This window comes from Lithobates pipiens, unplaced genomic scaffold (assembly GCF_037356315.1).
Source record: "Lithobates pipiens isolate NorthernLeopardFrog02 unplaced genomic scaffold, aLitPip1_a1.2 Scaffold_18, whole genome shotgun sequence".
Lineage (NCBI taxonomy): Eukaryota > Metazoa > Chordata > Amphibia > Anura > Ranidae > Lithobates > Lithobates pipiens.
In genome coordinates, this window is record NW_027507758.1 from 123,547,641 (window position 1) to 123,564,479 (window position 16,839).

At 41.9% G+C, this 16,839-nt stretch overlaps 1 long non-coding RNA gene across 1 annotated transcript in view; it reads right to left on the reverse strand.

Moving 5' to 3' along the window:
* LOC143987387 (uncharacterized) overlaps positions 1-16,102 on the reverse strand; it is a 34,490-nt gene extending 18,388 nt beyond the window's left edge. Inside the window, exons 1-2 of the long non-coding RNA XR_013276639.1 lie at positions 15,766-16,102; positions 2,463-2,558 (exon numbers count right to left, since the gene is read on the reverse strand). This is a non-coding gene — a long non-coding RNA (uncharacterized LOC143987387). The remainder of the gene's footprint in view (positions 1-2,462; positions 2,559-15,765) is intronic.
* Positions 16,103-16,839: the final 737 nt, after the last annotated feature.

Sequence of the window (16,839 nt, forward strand, 5' to 3'; positions counted from 1 at the left end):
GGACGATGTTAAACAGACCTTCTTAGCACCTTCATATATATCTATTTCCTAAGAATTTCATTTTATTTAATTCCTTCCCAAAAAAACTTTCGTCTTGGAAAACTTTCCTTTGGAATAATTTCTCCATTTACATTCACATATTAGTATGCATAAAAAACTTTTTTAAACATAAAAAACCCCTTAAATAATCAAATAATATTAAAAAACCTCTTAAATAATTTTTATAATTTTTATAATCTTTACAACTTTTATGCGTTTTTTCAGTATTAATGTATACCCCCCTTCTTATGCATGAATTTTTATGTAAGAATTTTTTATATGTATGAATTTTATATACGTGAATTTTATGTATGTATTCCTATACATACATTTATTCAATGTATTTTTAGTATCATTTAATTTTATTTTTATTTTTATTCTCTTAATTATAAACGTCCGGTTAAATGGGAAATACTAAAGAATGTCATCTAAACTGAGTATGGTTTATGGGTAGGCTGCAGTGCTCCAAGGCTAAGTATATCAGTCTTCCCTAAGGACACTAGGGGGAGTAATGGCATTCATCCCCAGTAGAGTAAGGGCATCCCACACCCAAAATGGCGCTGTTATTTTAGCGCAGGCGTAGTGGAGCACTGCACCCTATTTAAGCAATAAGGTGCACCAATATGGCCGCTCCAGAGGACGTCATAGTGACGAAACGCGTAGGGCGTGGCCACGTTGTGTGCACTCGTTTGAGACGAACGGCGGAGTTTTTCCTATATGCACATGCTTTTAATGTAAAATGTGAGTAGATTTTAATATTAATAAACGAACGATTTGGTTAAGAACGTATTACACTATGGATATGTCTTCCCTTATATAATTAACGTTGGATACCATACGGACGGAACAACGAAGCTTCACCCAGTGCACCAGCAGCAGCCAGAGAGCGACACAGTGGCTTACATTGTGAAGGTCCATCCAGCCCCACAGGGGCATTAACTCTGGTGAGAGCATTCACATACTATAGCACAGAGTGGCGCACCGGGGATGAAGTTCTCTAATTGAAAGCCCGCACTATTTGCACGAATAAATCAAATACCCCCCATTGACTTTTTGTAACAATTACAAAAATAGTCTGAAGAGGCAGCACTACCAAGCCAAATATTAATTTTGGACTTATATTGGACACAGATGCGTCTTCATGCGATTATTGGTTGAAAATATTGTCTATTCGCACATTTAGCGACTTCATGCGATTTTATGGTTAAATTATTTCTGATCCTTGGTTGTTCTGACCTTTAGTTGCTTTTTTTTACATTTTTTTGCACATGTTTGCACAATCTGTTTTACACTAACATACTGTTGAATATTAACATTATTTCCACTAATTTGCACATTTAATGAAGGTTTACATGTTTTTAGCAGGCTGATACGTATATGATAATTTAATACTCATTTTCTGTTTTTTTATAATGGTACATGAATGCTGACTCCACATTAATCACACACAATTTGTTTTGGATGAAATTGCTTTAGGATATATATATTTCTTTCACGGTATCACCAACAGCTCTTTTCTTTTTCTTTCTCTTTTTATATAAAAAATCAAACACTAGGATTTGATAAGTCAACTCACCTCATCACTAATAGGGTTTAGCGCCATAACCTTTTTATTTCACAGGACTAAAACATAGCCAAATAACACATTTAAATATGCCAAAGTTACGAAAAACACAAAATAACACTCTTTAAACATACACTCCTTTTCCCAGATACAAAAAATACTTTGCTCTGAAAGTTGGAAGGTCAACATATACACAGGAAAAAGACAATACGGTTGTATGCATGATGTTTTCATCTCAAAACAAAAGAGCTCCCCCGTGCTATTGCCCAGAATCCTGTGTCCCAGAGACAAGCAGCTCCTATTGTGAATGATGTCTCAGCAATGCATGGCCGCCCTTCCCCCCTCAGCCACATGGCCACTTGAATATGCGGCGGACATTTTAAAAACAAACTTCCCACAAAATCATTTCAAAACAACATCAAAGTCCACTAAACCATCTGTGGGTGAAAGATATGGGCACATTTGCCTTGTATTAGTTAAACAATATACACAACTGATGCAATCTATTTTTTGGTCCCATACATAGGTAAAAATCACAATTCCTACACTTATACACAAACATATTACACAACATATAGTTACTTATCAGCCTGCTCAGTCACACACACAGCATACACTTTAGGTTCTTATTAAATGGGACCTATAGAGGATTTAAATATAGGTACCCTCCTAATTAATAGACCTACTTACAATGACAAAAATATAACCTAAAATTAAAGTCCCACCATTATACAGAAAGAGACAAAAAAAACAAGAGGTTCTTTGCCTAGCAGAACTTACCCCATACAGCAGACAGAATCAAGATTCTAAACACAGCACAGCAAAAATGTTAAAAAAACTTGAAGAATGGTTGTCCTACCATAGGCCGGCCTTAGCTGGTCTGGTTTAGGATGTCTTTTCCCCCTCGAGGTCCGCTGGATTAGGAAATTCTGTTGGCTTCTGTCTGGCCCAACATCTGTATAGGAATATTTTATAAGATTCTCTTTATAAGCAAATAATTACATGCACTAATAAGCACAGTCTTAGCTCTCTTTTGTAATGCCAGGAAAGCGTGCTTGTATATCTCCAAGTAACACAGACAGATGCTGGTATCACATTGAGCTTAGCAAAATCTTTATTTATACTGTAAAACATGAATAGCAAAAGGAAGGTGGTGGCTTCAGAATCAGCCAATCAGACACTTGTATTGCTTCAAAAGAACCAATCAGTCACATGTATATATTCAAATAGAATTCCAGTAGTGATGTGTACAAACGGTCATGTGCAGGGCCATGCGGCTAGCTTCCTATTGAGACACAAAGTGTCTCACAATTTGAACACTACTTACAGGGCTCTGAACATGACTGTGTGCAAATTCCCACCGCTACCACTGACGTGTGCCATACTCTAGCATGGCTCAATGGGCCATAATTTTTGTATGGTTATGCTATTGTTTTTCCCATGTACACAGATTGCTAGGAGCAGTAATGTAATCGCCATGAGCTGGCCAGATTCTTGGTTAGGCATAAATTAACATCCCTGAAAGGGCGAAGAGATCTGTCGTGTCCATGGGAAGGTTTTCGCAATTAACGGTCTTCCGACGTCTATATGTGCGAATGCGCTTGCGTGAGCGTATTGCAGCAAAACTGACAATGGGGGACATCTGACAACATACATTAATAAAAATTTCTACAGCAGCTTCCCACACCCTCGATCCAAATACTCAAAGACCTGGTCCAGGTGATGACAGCGCTGGATCTCTGAACTGAAAAGTGTCTGTATATCAAAAGTCAGCACTTACACTATTACTAGCTGCTGACTTTTTTTTTTGTTTTTTTTCTCAATGACCTCCTCTTTAATGAGCTCTTTAACCACTTAAGCCCCAGACCAATTGTCAGCCTAAGGACCAGAGGTCTTTTTACAATTTCCCACTGCACTTCTTTAACTGGTAATTGCGCCGTCATGCAATGTTGTACCCAAACGAAATTTGCATCCTTTTTTCCCACAAATAGAGCTTTCTTTTGATGGTATTTGATTGCCTCTGAGATTTTTATTTTTTTGCGATGTATACAAGGAAAAAGACCGAAATTATAGAAAAAAAAAAGATATTTTAATAAAATCGAATAAACTCAATTTTAGTCATACATTTAGGCCAAAATGTATTCAGCCACATGTCTTTAGTAAAAAAAAATGTCAATAAGCGTATATATTTATTGGTTTGCGCAAAAGTTATAGCGTCTACAAACTAGAGTACATTTTCTGAAATTTACACAGCTTTTAATTTATGACTGCCTATATCATTTCTTGAGGTGCTAAAATGGCAGGGTAATACAAATCCCCCCCAAATGACCCCATTTTGAAAAGTAGACACCCCAAGCTATTTGCTGAGAGGCATGTTGAGCCCATTGAATATTTTTTTATATATTTTTTTTTTGTCCTAAGTGATTGAATAATGACAAAAAAAAAATGTTTTACAAAAAGTTGTCACTAAATGATATATTGCTCACACATGCCATGGTTATATGTGGAATTGCACCCCAAAATACATTTTTCTGCTTCTCCTGAGTATGGGGATACCACATGTATGGGACTTTTTGGGAGCCTAGCCACGTACGGGGCCCTGAAAACCAATCACCGCCTTCAGGATTTCTTTTTTTTTTTATAAATTCTTTTTATTTATTTAAGAAAAAGAAAAGTTACATAACAGGGCCTCTGGGCATACCCCAGCTCAAGGGAAATAAAACATTAGGCAAGGCATATCATACCTAAACTACTAGCCTAACCTTGTGAACAGACAACAAAACAACCCCGTAGCTTGCTGCTAAAATTAACAGGATAAGTGTAATGCTCAGCAATTTACATAAATAGGTGATATACGACAGGCATCCTTCAAGAAAAAGTCTATTAGTGAGTGACTATAGGTACGTGGTTAGTCAGAATGCACCCCTGGGGGGGACATTCAAAGGATATGCAAATCAGATCAAACCTACAGAATCTTCTTGTTCTATAGTTGTCGTTTCAGACTCTAGCCATATGTTCCAAACTTTTTGAAACTTTAGGGGGCATCCTCTGCTGGAGTATGTTTCCTTATATAAGGGCACTGCAAAGTTAACTAATGATTTCCATGCATTCAGGGTAAGGGCAGAGGTGGGAGCTCTATACTTGAGTGCAATGAGTTTTCTGGCATAGAAGAGAAGCAATCCCAGTAATGTACGGACTGCCCTCGAGGGGTCAAGAACATCCACCAAGCCAAGCAGGCAAATCTCTATATTTTGGGGCATAGGAATTGCTGTCAGTTTAGTGATGAAGGTTGTAATTAATGACCAGTAATGTTGAACTTCGGGGCACGACCAGATCATGTGTATGAACCCTGCAGAGTCAGTTTGACAGCGCCAACACCGCGTCGCGCAGTCTGGGTATATTTTATGAAGCCTATATGGAGTATAATAAAACTTGTGTAATATTTTAAACTAGATCAACCGATCTCTAGAGGAGACCAAGTGTCTAAAGGGGGAGTCCCAGACATCCTCCCAGTCCTCCTCATCTAGCTCCGGCAGCTCCGACACCCAGAAGTCACAAAGTCTCTCCAAACCATGATGAATAGTAAGCTGCAGGGCCTTGTAGATCGTGGATAATGGTTTAGTCAGTGTATCCTGACATAGGAACGATTCTGTGTTACTGGTAAAGGGTTAGGGGAGAGCTCCCGAACTGTGCCCTATAAGCGTGGTGGAGCTGCAGGAACCCGGAAGAAGTACACATTGGGTGAGTCAAATCTAGATTTGAGTTGGTCAAATGTCAGTAGTGCACCATTCTCACAGATATGATGTAGTTATCGAATACCCCGAGACGCCCATATGACCGGGTCCGGGATGGAATAGAATTCAGGTAAAGAATGATTAAGCCATAGTGTATTTTTTGGGGAGCGCACCTGAGGATCGGCCACCCGGGGGCATGACCCTGATGATGCACGTTTGTGACAAAAGGTTGGGTGGAAGAGGGACCTGTGACATGTGAAGGAATACAAGAGTGGTTTTCATCCTTTATGCTGGATGTTGTTCGTATCTATATGCTGCTTGTGTTTCATCTGAAATGTGAGTGTAATTTTATTGGGATTTTTTATTAAAGAATGATTGACTTATCATGATGTCTGCGCAATGAAACTATTCTTTTCATTTTTGCATGTGGCCATTGAAAAAAAAATTTTGAGGACACATTTGAGGAATTCTTCAGAGGTGCAAAGAATATTTTTTTTTGTTTACTGATGGTTCTTTCTATGTTGAGTAATCATATTGGGATAAGGAGGAGTCTGGAAATCTGACCATTTACGATTTGATCCTACATGCATTTATTGTGTGCACTGATGGTAAGAGTCAGTAATATCGGGTGTTGGTGGTGGCGTCTTCTGTCTCTTTTATGGATTGATGGTTAACGATTCTACTTTGACCGTTCTCTGGAATTCATCCACTGCTAATATGAACTTTATATCTATTAATTGCTAAAGCGCTACACCATACGTTATAATTATTTGGGACTTGTCATCAGCATAGAGTGTTATCTTTTCCTCCAGGGACCCGACCCGCACCCCCCCAACAGTGTCCGAGGACCGTAGAGCAACCGCCAGGGGCTCAACCATCAGGAAAAAGAGAGCGGTGGATAGAGGACACACCTGTCGGGTACCCTGCTCCACCGGGAATGAAGAGGATAACACTCCTCCTAGTTTAATCTGTGCTTCCGGCTTCTGGTATAAGAGCTGAATCCACTTCCTTAAAATGGGGCCGAAACCATATATCTTGAGTACCTCCTCCATGTAGGGCCAGGCAACAGAATCAAATGCCTGTTTCCAGGTCCAAGGCAACCAAGACTCTACGGATATTAACATCCGTCGACTTCCCTGGCATGAAGCCAGTTTGATCCATGTTTACTAAGAACGGGAGGATCCCCATCAGCCTAGTGGCTAGCACTTTTGTTAGTATCTTTAAATCACAGTTAAGAAGGGATATGGGACAATATGATGAACAATAGGTGGCATCCTTCCCTGGCTTTTGTATGAGTACTATGTGGGCTTGCGACATTAAGTCAGGCAGGCTTCCTGCTTCAAAACTAAGGGCATACAACTTTTGGAGACGCGGGGCCAAGTCAGCTATATACATTTTTACCAGTCTCCTGGGAGCCCGTCAGGGCCCGGCGTCTTGTTAGGGGGGAGTGAGCAAATTGCTGTTTCAATTTCTGTCACTGAGACTTCGGCCTCCGGTGAGGCCACGTCCTCCTCCGTCAGAGCCGCCAGAGCCAGCCCGCAGAGAAACGAGAGGTGCTCAGGGGATATCTGCGAGGTGGTGGATCTATACAATGAGGAGTAGAATACTTTGAATTCACTAAGGATGTCAGACGGGTTTGAAGTAACCCCCCCTGCCTCAGTATGTATTGTGGGTACAACTGTTTGAAATTTGGGGTCGGCCACCAGACTGGCTAAAAGCCTCCCGTTCTTGTCCCCAGACTCAAATATTCTGGCCCTGAGCAACGTCTCAGAAGAGGTCATCGAACCAGAGAGGTATATAGAGTGTGCCCTTTGAGCCTGTGCCAGGGAGGAATATGCCCCAGGAGAAGAATCCAACGCAAACACCTCCTCTGCCGCGCTCACACAAGACTCTAGGTCTTTAGTCTCAGAGGCATAGTCCACCCTGGCAGCTTTAATTGCAGATATGTAATCCCCTCTTATAGTTGCCTTAAAGACATCCCAGGTCACCTGTGCATTGGTCCCATTGTCATTACAATCCCAATATTGGGCAATTTTCCCTTGCATATTCTCTTCTACTTTTTCATCCTGTAGCCAGCGTGTTGCCAGCCGTCAGCAACCCTTGCGCTCCCCCCCCTCCAAGCTGCAGAATGACCTCTAGGGGGGAGTGGTCTGAAATCCCCGCCGGCAGGTAAGTTGCTGAGACCACATACGGAAGTATATCCGGAGAGCAAAAAGCTTAGTCTATTCTGGAGCCCGAGTGGTGGACTGCAGATAAGTGGGAGTAGCGCTGTGCTTGTGGATTTTTACATCTCCAGACCTCCGTGAGCTACAGGGCCGTGGCCCATTGCCCCAAATCGGGGTCCGGAAGTCTGGTTGGATTGGAGGTGCCCAAAGTCCTATCCAGAATGCCATTAAAATCCCCTGCTATAATGAGTCTATTGACCATGTAAGGAGCCAGTCTGTTATACACTGCATAAAGTACAGATGTTGAGAAAGGGGGCGGAACATAGATGTTCACAAAAGCAAACATCTGGGCCTCTATAGACAACAGCAATATGACAAACTGTCCTCCAGGATCTGAAATAACGTGTTTCACCTGGCAGTTAAGAGATCTGTTTAGGAAAATGGACACCCCCCTGGCATAGTTAGAGTATGTGGCGTGGAACGATTGCCTCACCCATCTCCTGCGGAGGGCCAAATGTCTACTGCCCATCAGATACAGTGGTGTGAAAAAGTGTTTTCCCCCTTCCTCATTTCCTGTTCCTTTGCATGTTTGTCACACTTAAGTGTTTCGGAACATCAAACCAATTTAAACAATAGTCAAGGACAACACAAGTAAACATAAAATGCAATTTGTAAATGAAAGTGTTTATTATTAAAGGTGAAAAAAAATCCAAACCATCATGGCCCTGTGTGAAAAAGTGATTGCCCCCTAAACCTAATAACTGGTTGGGCCACCCTTAGCAGCAACAACTGCAACCAAGCGTTTGCGATAACGTGCAATGAGGCTTTTACAGCGTCCTGGAGGAATTTTGGCCCACTCATCTTTGCAGAATTGTCCTAATTCAGTTACATTAGAGGGTTTTCGAGCATGAACAGCCTTTTTAAGGTCATACCACAACATCTCAATAGGATTCAGGTCAGGACTTTGGCTAGGCCACTCCAAAGTCTTCATTTTGTTTTTCTTCAGCCATTCGGTGGTGGACTTGCTGATGTGTTTAGGATCATTGTCCTGCTGCAGAACCCAAGTTCGTTTCAGCTTGAGTACACGAACAGATGGTCGGACATTCTTCTTCAGGATCTCTTGGTAGACAGCAGAATTCATAGTTCCTTTTATCACGGCAAGTCTTCCAGGTCCTGAAGCAGCAAAACAGCCCCAGACCATCACACTACCACCACCATATTTTACTGTTGGTATAATGTTCTTTTTATGAAATGCAGTGTTCCTTCTACGCCAGATATACTTGGACACACACCTTCCAAAGAGTTCCACTTTTGTCTCATCGGTCCACAGAATGTTGTCCCAAAAGTCTTGGGGATCATCAAGATGTGTTGTGGAGAAATTGAGACGAGCTTTGATGTTCTTTTTGCTCAGCAGTGGTTTTCTCCTTGGAACTCTGCCATGCAGGCCATTTTTGCCCAGTCTTTTCCTGATGGTGGAGGCATGAACGCTGACCTTAACTGAGGCAAGTGAGGCCTGCAGTTCCTTGGACGTTGTTGTGGGGTCTTTTGTGACCTCTTGGATGAGTCGTCGCTGCGCTCTTGGGGTAATTTTGGGCGGCCGGCCACTCCTGGGAAGGTTCACCACTGTTCCATGTCTTCGCCATTTGTGGATAATGGCTCTCACTGTGGTTCGCTGGATTCCCAAAGCTTTGGAAATGGCTTTATAACCCTTTCCAGACTGATAGATCTCAATTACTTTCTTTCTCAATTGTTCCTGAATTTCTTTGGGTCTCGGCCTGATGTGTAGCTTTTAAGGATCTTCTGGTGGACCTTACTGTGTCAAGCAGCTCCTATTTAAGTGATGCCTTGATTGTGAACAGGTGTGGCAATTAACAGGCCTGGGTGTGGCTAGAGAAATTGAACTCAGGTGTGGACAACCACAGTTATAGTATGTTTTAACAAGGGGGCAATCACTTTTTCACACAGAGCCATGATGGTTTGGATTTTTTTTCACCTTTAATAATAAACACCTTCATTTACAAATTGCATTTTGTGTTTACTTGTGTTGTCCTTGACTATTGTTTAAATTGGTTTGATGTTCCGAAACACTTAAGTGTGACAAACATGCAAAGGAACAGGAAATGAGGAAGGGGGCAAACACTTTTTCACACCACTGTAGGTCTCCTGGAGAAATAGGATATGTGGCTTATGTGCTCGCAGATACTTAAACATAAGTGCTCTTTTGAAATGACCGTTTAAACCACGCACATTCCATGACACCAATCTAAGCTCCATCTAACATATAGATGTAAAATAGGACAGCCCACCGAGGGAGGGGGAAGTGCCGACCACTCCCCCCCCCCCCGAACCAGCCACCCCCATAGTAGTATAAGAGAACAATTACCTGTATGTGCCCAATGTCATAATCACATGTGCAGATAGATAGTATAGATGAATAGCAATATAGCAGCAAGCAAACAACCCCTGCCGACCCGCCGAAACCGTTAGGACAGGTCAGCTTCATCCCTAAACAAAAACTGGAACAGTCTGTAATCCAAACTAATCACTAGGGCGAGAGAAACTAGGCAATCCTATTTCTCCTATATGTTTGTGGTGCAATGACAGTACTTGTAGTGGAGACAGACTCAAAAGGGGGGGTAACGTCCAAAGGTGTAAAGGTCTTCCATTCTGTATTGCTCCGGTTACTCCAGGTATTAGAGGATGACAAAAGGAGTAAACAGGAGAGTACCTAATCATGCGCCAGAATGTTTAAACCTGTTAGGGTACGATACTGTACTGGTCAAACACTATGGGATGTTTCAGGCAACAACAGCTTACCGCAGAGTAGAGAACCAGGAGTCAGCCTCCTCCGGGGGAAATCAAAGAATTTTGCAGTGCCAGCATTTACAACTCTCAGGCGACTGGGGTATAGCATGCTGTAGGGCAGGCCTTTTTCTCTGAGGCGCCTGCGGATGTCTCGGAATGTCTTTCTCTTCTTCTGTAGGTCTGCCAAGAAGTGAATGTCAGCATTTTCATACTTGAGGTGAGGATGTTTCCTGGATTCGCTGAGGATGCGGTCACGATCCCGATAATTGAGGAACCTTACCAGGAATGGACGAGGTGGTGCCCCAGGGGGACGACAACCAGTGGGAACTCGATGTACTCGTTCGACCAAGTTGGTCGGCAAGACAGGTGCTAGTTCAAGGATGTCCTTGAAGAAAGCTTCTGCGAACTCTGCAGGTCATTCTCCCTCGGAGCCCTCTGGCAGGCCAAGCACTGTACTCTCCAGTGCTTCAATGCGGTGGTCATGACTGGTGGTCAGGTCCTCCGTGGCTGATATGCGTGATTTAGTTTCTGTGAGGCAGCCTCTGAACTTATCTAGATCAGCCCTTATACAATTGCATTCCTCCGTGAGCTTGTCGATACAGGTCAGCAGTGAGGATCTACTGTTTTCAATGGCTAGCAGGATCACCGCCGTGTCTCCAGGAGTTGAGGATTCCGGGATGGTTGGGCCCCCTTGGCTCGCCGCCATGTTCAGCTCAGCCAGCAGCGTGTGAAGCCTGTCAGCTAAGATGGTGTCCGGATGCTCAGCCTGCATCGGCGGGTGCTTTTTACTGGAGTTTGGGGCAATGTTTTTACTCTTTACCGGCATGGATGGAGGGACAAGGGCAAGTGCTGTCTGTTTCCAGTATTAAGGGCCGCCGAACAGAGTCCCGCTGGTGCTGAGAAGGATGCTAATATCTAGGGTCAGCCAGGCGCCAAGGTAGTCAGTGCTCACCAGCAGCCTCCCCCCTCACACAGACACACAGGCAGTAGCGATAGGAAGGATGTGTGGCTGGAGGTGTCAGGATGTAAAGGGCTTCAAACAGTGGAGCACAGACATCAGCAAAAAAGGGCAAGCCAGGCTGCTGAACACCCCAGCTCTGATAGGCAGTCTCTAACAGCTCCCCAGGCTTGGCAGGAACTTGTATGGCTGGTAGGGCGGATGGATAGAAGACCTGCACCTCCAAGCCAAGGCTGGACGGGCCGCGGTGCCTCTCTGTGGGGTAACAACCACAGGAAACAGGCCTCCTGAGTGTACCAGGTTGGTGGATGAGCAGGATGTGAGGACGGATGAAAGTCCCTTACCTCCCGACCCATCCGAATTGACAATGTCCCCAGGAGGCCTCGGATCGGCAAGATGGTGCCTGGAGATGATGTCCCTCAGACTGTTTAAAGCTGAATCGCTGGGTAATACTGGCTCAAAACACTGCAGGGCACCTGGATGAGCAGTTTGGTGAGGTGTTTGGCTCCTAACAGGTCAGCATATGCATGGATGGTTGCGGATTGGAATCAGGATTCCTGGAGCTCTCACAAAGACGTGCGCCGCTCCTCACATCCGGACACGCCCCCTTCAGGATTTCTAAGGGGGCGAAAATTTTTGATTTCACTCCTCACTACCTATCACAGTTTTGAAGGCCATAAAATGCCAAGATAGCATAAAACTCCCCGAATGACCCCATTTTGGAAAGTAGACACCCCAAGCTATTTGCTGAGAGTCATGGTGAGTATTTTACAGCTCTCATTTGTTTTTGAAAATGAAGAAAGTAAAGAAAAAAAAGAAAAACCTTTTTTTTTCTTTTTTCAAATTTCAAAACTTGTGACAAAAAGCGAGATCTGCAAAATACTCACCATACCTCTCAGCAGATCGCTTGGGGTGTCTACTTTCCAAAATGGGGTCATTTGGGGGGGGGGGGGGTTGGTGCCATCTGGGCATTCCATGGCCTCCGAAACTGTGATTGGCAGTGAGGAGTGAAATAAAAAATGTACACCCTTAGAAAGCCCAAAGGCGGTGTTTGGTTTTTGGGGTGCTCTATGCAGCTAGGCTCCCAAAAAGTCTCACACATGTGGTATCCCCATTCCCCATACTCAGGAGAAGAAGCAAAGAATGTATTTTGGGGTGTAAATCCACATATGCCCATGGCATGTTTGAGCAATATGTCATTTAGTTAAAACTTTGTGCAAAATAAATAAATATATATTCCATGGACTCAACATTCCTCTCAGCAAATAGCTTGGGGTGTCTACTTTCCAAAAATGGATAATTTAGGGGGGGGGGGGGGGGGTTGAACTGTCCTGGCAATTTATGCACAACATTTAGAAGCTTATGTCACACATGGCCCACTCTCCTAACCACTTGAAGACAAAGCCCTTTCTGACACTTTTTGTTTACATTTTTTTTTTTTGCAAGAAAATTACGTTTAACCCCCAAACAGTATATATATTTTTAAAAGCAAAGGCCCTACAGATTAAAATGGTGGGTGTTGCATTTTTTTTTCCACACATTATTTACGCAGCGATTTTTCAAATGCATTTTTTATGCATTTAAAAATAAAAAATGAGGATCAGAAGTTGGCAGCTTATGCAGATGATTTGATCTTTTTTGTAACGTCCCCAATTACATCTCTCCCATCTTTACTAATGGAGCTACGAGAATATGGGAAAATATCCAACTTTAGAATAAACTATGGAAAATCGGAGGCAATGGGAGTAGAGATGGATTCGCCTCAGTTGCAAGCAGTGTCCACGCAATTTGATTTTAGATGGACGAATTCATATATAAGTTACTTAGGAACAAAAATGTCAAAAAATCTAAATGAACTGTTTGAACTTAACTATATCCCACTGGTAAGACAGATCAAAAGTGATCTTCAAAAATGGGACAAAGAGATTTTTACATGGTTCGGGAGAACCAATATTATTAAGATGAATGTGATGCCCAGACTGTTATACATAATTCAAACTATACCAATTAAGATCCCTTCAAGTTTGTTTAAGGATCTTAGATCAAGATTTATGAAGTTCATCTGGGCTGGGAAACCAGCAAGAGTACGCCGAGATATTTTAGTACTCCCCAAAGGAAAAGGAGGGATAGGACTTCCAGATCCAATAAAATACCAGGAGGCCTCACACTTAACTAGAGTAGTGGAATGGTGTAGGCTTAAAAACGAAAAACCGTGGATACAGACAGAACAAGCAGCGACAGATATCCCATTGGAAGGATTAGTGTGGATTCCAGATACAGAAATACCAATGGGATTGAGAAAACATCCAATACTAGGGGAGACATTACGAATAACTAAAAGAGTATTCAGGAAAACATCTATTTCAAGAATTCCCAGTCCGCTCCTTCCTATCCTTGGTACCCCAGCATTTCTACCGGGAATGACAGATCCAAAGTTTAAAACAATACAAGATAGAGGTATGAGTAGAATTTGTCATTTCTCGGTAGGCAACCGGTTAATGACTAAAAAAGATATTGAAAAAGGAATGACATTAGGATTAGACCCTTTCAGAATGAGGCAATTAGAAGCCTTTATTAGATCTAAATCAAAGGTATACGTAGAAATAAGGGCATTGACTGAGTTTGAAGAGATCTGTTTGAAAGGAGAGGAACTGAGACATCTGATGTCTTATTTTTATAGTATGTTAATAGAACAGGAGACTTCACAAGATTTGCCCTTTTTACAGGCTTGGGAAAGAGATTTAGGGACTACGTTTTCCCCAGAACAAAAGGATAAGATGCTGTTGTTTAATCAAAAGGCCTCGATGGCAAGCAGATATCAAGAAGGGGGATACAAGATCCTTACTAGGTGGTATAGAACACCAAAAGTGTTACATCAAATTTACCCCCAGATATCAGAGACATGTTGGAGATGTCATGGAGCAGAAGGAACATTATTACATATATTTTGGGAATGTCCAAAAATTAGAGTGTTCTGGGAGATGGTAGCCGATACTATTGTAAGGATTACAGGAATTGACCTGGGAGATAAACCGGCAACTTTTCTGCTGCTGGACATCCCAATGGCAATAGAAAGATTCAAAAATTCTTTGCTGAGACATTTATTGATAGCAGCAAGGGCATGTATCCCGGTTCTGTGGAAAAAAAGCAACCCTCCAGCTAGAGCACAGTGGTTTCAGAGAATTGCAGAAATCCAACAAATGGAAAATTTAACAATGACAATGAGAGATCAAGACGAGAAATATCAGAAGATCTGGGCTCCATATCTAAATTATAGAGAAAGTATGATGTGAAACATTTCGAAATATGATAGAGCAGGCGGGTGGTGGTGGGGGGGGGGGGGGAGTGAGGGGGGGGATTATAGTGAAAATTCAAACTTTTTTTTTTTTTTTTTTTTTTTTTTCTTGTTTGTATATTTATTTATTTATTTTTCTGGGAGGGAAGGGTGAGGGAGGGGGGAGGATGACATGGAATTGAGGTATGGATTGAAATATTATAAGACTGTTATAGCTGTTAAAGAAGTTGTAGATGTAAAACGAAATGTAATGTGAAATCTATGGAAAGAAAAGATGAAAAAAATAAAGAATTTATAAAAAAAAATGCATTTTTTCTGGAAAAATACACTTTTTTTCATTTTAATGCACTAAAACACACTATATTGCCCAAATTTTTGATGAAATAAAAAAAAAATGATCTTAGGCCGAGTACATGGATACCAAACACGACATGCTTTAAAATTGCGTACAAACGCGCAGTGGTGACAAACTATATACATTTTTAAAAGCCTTTACAAGTTACCACATTCGATTTACAGAGGAGGTATACTGCTAAAATGACTGCCCTCGATCTGACCTTTGAGGTGATACATGGTGCATGCATGGTGCAATTGCTGTTAACATATGACGGTGCAATTGCTCACATGCATGGTGCAATTGCTGTTTACATATTACGCCAGACCAACGCTTGCGTTCGCCTTTGCGCAAGAGCAGGGGGGGACAGGGGTACTTTTTTTTATTATTTATTTTGCCTTTTTATTTTATTTTTAAACTGTTCCTTACATTTTTTTAAAATCATTTTTATTGTTAATAAAATCCATATAATACAGCACTATTCCTAAAGACAAATACTGAAAAATAATTTTTTAAGTGAAAAAAAAATGATCTAACAAAAATGAGTGAGTATATATAATAAATACAATAAAGGCAGCAGCAACTTAAGTGTGAGATACCCACAATTACAAATACCAATTTTTCCAAACAAGCTGCGCTATAATGATTTAAAACCAATGTGTGAAACAAATAGATAAATAGAAAAAAAAATTATATCCAAAAATACAGACAAAGAAATCTATATATAGATTTTCAAATATTAGTCCATTTCCCAGTCAACAGTAATTCTGCTTATCATCTCCACCGTGTTTTATCACACCGCACCAATGGAAAGAAGTGTCATCAGAGTTGCAGAGAAAGGCTTTCCACCACCAACAATACTGACGCTTACCAGCTATACTGATCCCATCTCAGAGATCAGATGTCGCCACTATTAAATCACTCCCTCTGAATATGGACTGCATGGAGGATGTATCTCTTTAAGCGCTCTGTTCAAGTGGTTGGTATGTTCCTACGGCCACACCGCTCATTGCCCAATTCCTAGATGTGGTGGTTGCATTCGTTTTCTTTTATTTTCACCTTGTGATCCAGCAAGCAGGGTGTTTTTCAACAGAGCAAGCTGTCCTGTAGAAGGTGAAGCAGAATTTATTGATTTCTCTGGTCCTGATTCTTCAAGTTATGCTCACACACACCTCTCTCATGTTCAGTAGGGAAGCAGTAACCAGACACCCAGCGGCTGGGTGGGTGTCTGGTTACTGCTTCCCTACTGAACATGAGAGAGGTGTGTGTGTGAGCATAACTTGAAGAATCAGGACCAGAGAAATCAATAAATTCTGCTTCACCTTCTACAGGACAGCTTGCTCTGTTGAAAAACACCCTGCTTGCCGGATCACAAGGTGAAAATAAAAGAAAACGAATGCAACCACCACATCTAGGAATTGGGCAATGAGCGGTGTGGCCGTAGGAACATACCAACCACTTGAACAGAGCGCTTAAAGAGATACATCCTCCATGCAGTCCATATTCAGAGGGAGTGATTTAATAGTGGCGACATCTGATCTCTGAGATGGGATCAGTATAGCTGATAAGCATCAGTATTGTTGGTGGTGGAAAGCCTTTCATTTTTATTGTTATCTTAGGGAATGTAAATATCCCCTATGATAGCAATAGGTAGTGGCAGTTACTCTTTTTTTTTTTAAATTGGGGTCTATTAGATAGTCCCTAGATCTTTCCTCTGCCCTCAAAGCATCTGACCACACCAAGTTTGGTGTGATAAAATGCTTTCCCAATTTCCCAATGGCGCTGTTTAAATCCGGGAGGGGGGACATTCCCTCCCACTGCTTGTAAAAGCAGTCTAGAGGCTAATTAGCCACTAGGATTGCTTTTACATGAAAGCCGATCACTGGCTGAAAATAATGATACCAAAATGATACCTAAACCCACAGGCATCATTCTGGTATAACCA